Below are 5197 nucleotides of genomic sequence, written 5' to 3' on the forward strand. Positions count from 1 at the left end.
CCTCCTTTCCCCACTTCCGCACACTTTTGAAGGAGAGAGGAGGGAGGGTTTTTTGGGGGGTGGGGGAGCAGCTGAAATGTTACACATCATCATCATCAATCACTTTTTGCAACAGGGGGTGGCTGAGACCTTAACTCTTTCAGCACTTTTGGCTCCATTACCAAATCTCCCTCCTCTGTCCTTCCATGTTTGAAAAGTGGGCCCACAGCTTTAAAAAAACCTAAGTAACATGTTGTCCTCACCTCACCTATGTTCAAAACAATGTCAGTTTTTCAAAGAAAAAAACACATTGCTTTCTTTTAATATATATATTGCTTTCTTTTCCTGAGAAGTAACACTAGATCACTCGGGTTGTTTTTTAAAACAAATTTCCCTTTCCAGATTGTTTTGTGGAAATGCAGACCTCATGTTTGGCTAGCAGACCCTACAAGGCAAAGCTGTGTTGTGTGCATGGAACTTTTCATACTTTAATATGACACTCTGTAGATTTCAGGCATGGGCTGTGCGCACACTACAGGCTTAAAATGCAGCTAGATCATTATTTTATTCAATTCCAATAAAAGTTGGGGAACCCACAAGAAATTGCAAGATTGACACAGGGTAGCCATGTATTGTGTGGCGGACAGTGTGCGAGCATTACTTCCCAAACTAGCAGCAGGAGCACACAGTCAGAGTATGCACTTTATATTGCATTTATAACCTGCCTGTCATTCAAAGAGCTCAAGGTGGGATGCGTGGCTCCTCCTCCCATTTTACCCCCACAACAAGGCAGGTTAGGTCAGGGCCGTCTCTAGGCTTGGGCTGGGTGGCGCAATGTGCCAGGGCGCCTGACCACCAAGGGGCGCTGCTGCTGGGGTTGGGATGGAGGAGGAGGAGGTGGTGGCGGCCGCCAATGCTGCTGGTTCCGCCTCCGGGCTCTGCCCTCGTAGGTACCACGCACGGCATCAAAGGAGGAGTGATGGTGGGGGAAGGAGCCCGTGCCTGCTGCCTTCGGCCCCGGAACCTCTTCGGCCGAGGGGCACACGCCTCTTGAGGGGGTACGGAGTGCAGGCGCCCACCGCACGGGTGGTGAGAAATTGCTGCAATAATAGTAGTGGGAAAGGGGGCAGAGGAGCCATTCTGCTGCGAGGAAAAGTTTGGGGAAAAGGCACGGGGAAAGTGACACGATCATGGCAATCATGGAGAAAGTGGGTAGAGGAAAGTGTTTTCCTCCCTCTTTTACCCAACACTCGAACTCCTGGACATCCCGCAAAGCTGAATATTGGGAGATTCAAGACAGAGATAAGTGGAAAAGGCCCTTCTTCATGCAGCACAAAGGTCAGCAACTCTGGGAAATGGGGGGGGGGCAGAGGGATCTTTGAACCACGGTGCGGGATAATCTTAAGACGGCCCTGGGTTAGGTCAAGGTCAACCACTAAATGGTCATGGCTAAGTGATATGAACATGGTTCTCTGCAATCCCAGTCCAATATGTTATGCACATAGAGTGGGGGACACAAAGTCACTACTTTGTGTCCCCCACTCTATGTGCATAACATATTGGACTGGGATTGCAGAGAACCATGTTCATATCACTTAGCCATGACCATGGCTTAGCTTCACCCTTATGGATGTGTACAAGCTCACACAAGTATAAACTGCACATATAATGCCCATTCTTGATCTTCAGTCACACATACAATGTGTACTGGCTGTTTCAGAGGTTATGCACATGTCAGTCTCGTCCACACATTACATTTTGGGTGCACACTTTTGTTCTAAGGCTCCTGGTTGTACAGGGTGGCAATATCCATTCTGATTGCAGTATGAAAGTAAAGAGATACGCTCCCTTTCCCTGAGCGCTGCCTTCTCAGTAAGAATACTCCCCCTGCCTGAAATTAATTAAGGAAAAAGAAGATATATAACTACATGGTATGTAAAAGGTAAAGGTAATGGACCCCTGGACAGTCACGTCCAGTCAAAGGGGACTACAGTATGGGGTTGTGGCGCTCATCTTGCTTTCAGGCTGAGGGAGCCGGCGTTTGCCCACAGACAGCTTTCTGGGTAATGTGGCCAACATGACTAAACTGCTTCTGGTGCAACAGAACACCGTGATGGAAACCAGAGCACATGGAAACTCAGTTTGGTATGTATTAAGTGACTATCTAATTTGGCCCAAAGGCACCATTCATTGCATAGCCTCACATTTCTCACACTGCATCTCCTGAAGTTTACTATGACCAGTTGAGGAAATATTGTAGGATAGTTATGCTTTCGTAGCACATCTTTAACCCAAATGTCGTCTTCGCTTTTAAATCAGGTCACAGCCGCACCACACATTTAAAGCACATGACTGTAAACTGCCCTGAGATCCTTGAGAGGACAAGTTCATTTGTGGAAATGAAGTAGTTGCAGATCTGTCTCAATTCAGTTAATAATAATAATAGTACGTACATACATACATACATACATACATACATACATACATACATACTCATTCATATTACTGTGTTCAAGAAATGAGAGTGCTCTTTGGATGTAAAGGAAACAGAATCCTCCCCTCCAGGATGGGTCACCAGTGCCCAAATTCCACCACATATTTTTATGTGACCCAACTGAATCACCTACATTTAATGTATGAAGAAGAGCAATGGTCTGCTGTATAAGCCGTTTCAGATATAGGACTTTGACATTATATTTTGTAAAGAAAACCTCACTTTCTCGACAAGATATTATCTAAAATATGGCAGATTCATCCTGCATGGCACATTGTGACAAATACCTGGGCATTCTTGGCATACCTGTATGTTCATTCCAAAACAGAAAGTCCTTTCCCACACAGCACAAAGTTAAACTATGGAATGCTCTCCCGCAAGAAGTAGAGATGGAGGATAAAACTATCAGTGGCTACGAGCCACAGTGGTTATATTCTACCTCCACTGTTGGAGGCAGTATACCTCTGGATGCTGATTACTGGGATTCACAAGTGGAGAGAGTTTATGTTGTGCTCAGGCTCTGTTTGTGGGCTTTCCGTAGACGTCTGTTTGGCCACTGTGAGAACAGGATGCTGGACTTGATGGGCCTCTGGCTGAATCCAACAGGGCTCGTCTTCTATCTCCTTATGCTATCGCCCCAATTTCAGCACCCTTATTTGTCCACGTTGCTGTACTTGCTGGCATGAGTGCACACGGACATAATTTTTCCTTGGCATCTGTTTGACATCTGGAAGCATGACGTCAGCCAAGGAGAACAAAATGTCTCTTGGCCAGGGCTGTTAGGAACATTCGCCCCACGTTGAACATGGTATCTATGAAGGAGATGTAACCGCATGCATATTTTATGTGTGCAATGGGGAGAGGGTATCCCTTACTGCAGAACACAAAGGCATAATAAAATGTGAATCCATGTGGGTTACCCGTTTTTCCTTTTAGGAACATGGCTGAAGTTTTCAAATCCAGGAACCTCCTAGGCTTTCAACAGCCCAGTCGCCTTGAGTTCAGCCAGCAATCTAACACAGAAGGAACAAACCATTTTGAACTCAGGAATGCCTTCCAAGTGCACATGCACAGGACTGTGCTGTACATTAGGTAAATCCAAACATTTAACTGGTTTATAAATTGGGCTGAATGGCATACAACTCCATGGAATCCTTCTTCATTCCGTAAGGCTTCTTTATGATGACATATTGATTTGGCAGTCACTGTCTCTACTGTCACAAAGAGTGCCTTCCACGCCCATACCAGGGCTTCTCTTCTACACGTATTATAACCCTCTTCAGATATTTGGTATAAATGCATGAGTGGGCTAGACCTGCCCCTAGATGTGCTTATGCACCCATCAGCCATGTCCCTCCAAGTGGAGCATGATCAGTGTTTGTATGAAAGGAGACTACATCCTACCAATGCAAGCATATAGGGCTCCTAACATATGGCAGTAATCCTAATTGACAGTGTCATAGTTCATTAATATGTGCATAGCCCTTTAAGATGGAGACCGATCATGCATGGCCAGGGAGGCATGGCTGGTGCATGTGTTGGCAACTAGCGGCCAGGAGTAGCATGCTCATTCTTGACAGCATGAAGCTGTAATGAAGAAGTCTTAGCTGGTGCAGAAGAGACTTAAGATACAATCCTATCCATGTTTACTTAGGAGTAAAAGAGTATCCAGTGCAGCTAACTCCTACATAAGGGCCCTAGCTCAATGGTAGAACATTTGCCTTGCAGGCAGAAAGTCCCAGCTTCACTTCCTGGCATCTCCAGGTGGGACTGGGAAAGATTCCTATCAGAATCCCTGGAGTGCTACTGGCAGCAAGTGTAGATTATACTGAGCTGGATGAATCAATAGTCTGACTCAGCATAAGGCAGTTTCCTACATGTGTTCCTATGTACTCTTACATAAAAATGTAAGGCTGTCGTCACTCTGCAGTTTGTGTGGCCACCAATAATGTGGCAGGTGGCCCAGGTGAGCTGTTTAATGGAAGTGGGGGAGGCACTTCACAGAGCAGTTTGCAGGAGAGGCAACTGCCCCCCTCCATGAAATGCAGCTGCAGCTAGGCTTAAGGGAGGGGAGAGGTGTCCCAATGCATATCTAATGTTTTTAAAAAGCACACTTGGTGGCAGCTCCCTTTTATTCCAACGTCTTTAAAAATCACTGACCCGGAAGACCTTTGGGCTGTTACTAAGAGGCAAAGAAAATGTGCTGTAGTCTATTTTGTATAACAAAATTGATATTTTATGGTCGTGGTGAGGGGAATACTGGAAAGGAATTAGTTCAAAAACACCAAAATCATGGCTCAGCCAGTGTGATGCCCCAAACTTGGATGCTGGAATCCAGGAATTCTCCTTTTATACAGTACTTATATTTTTCCAGTGAACCAACACAGACCTGAGTATTTGAACTGAGTTGCAGCTTCTCCCCCAGAAAACCTCTGCTTTTCCTCAGTTGCTTTTCTCCCTGTGGGGCCATGGGTGCCTTCACTGCAGACTGTTGCTATTTTGTGGGAGGGATTCAAGTGCATGCCAGGAAATGTAGGTTTGTGCAATTAAAGTGAATTAAAGCGCTCTGTTGCCCTAGCACAACCAATCCACTTAAAAGAAAGGGGTTTGCGGTTAGGAAGGGAAGAGGAAAACAAACTGAAAAGTGTGGAATCAACAATGATTAACAGCAAGACATGTAAACACCCTGCCAGAAAACCAGTATGAATACACAATGAATGCTTA

The sequence above is a fragment of the Zootoca vivipara genome, chromosome 4 (genome assembly GCF_963506605.1).
Source record: "Zootoca vivipara chromosome 4, rZooViv1.1, whole genome shotgun sequence".
Lineage (NCBI taxonomy): Eukaryota > Metazoa > Chordata > Lepidosauria > Squamata > Lacertidae > Zootoca > Zootoca vivipara.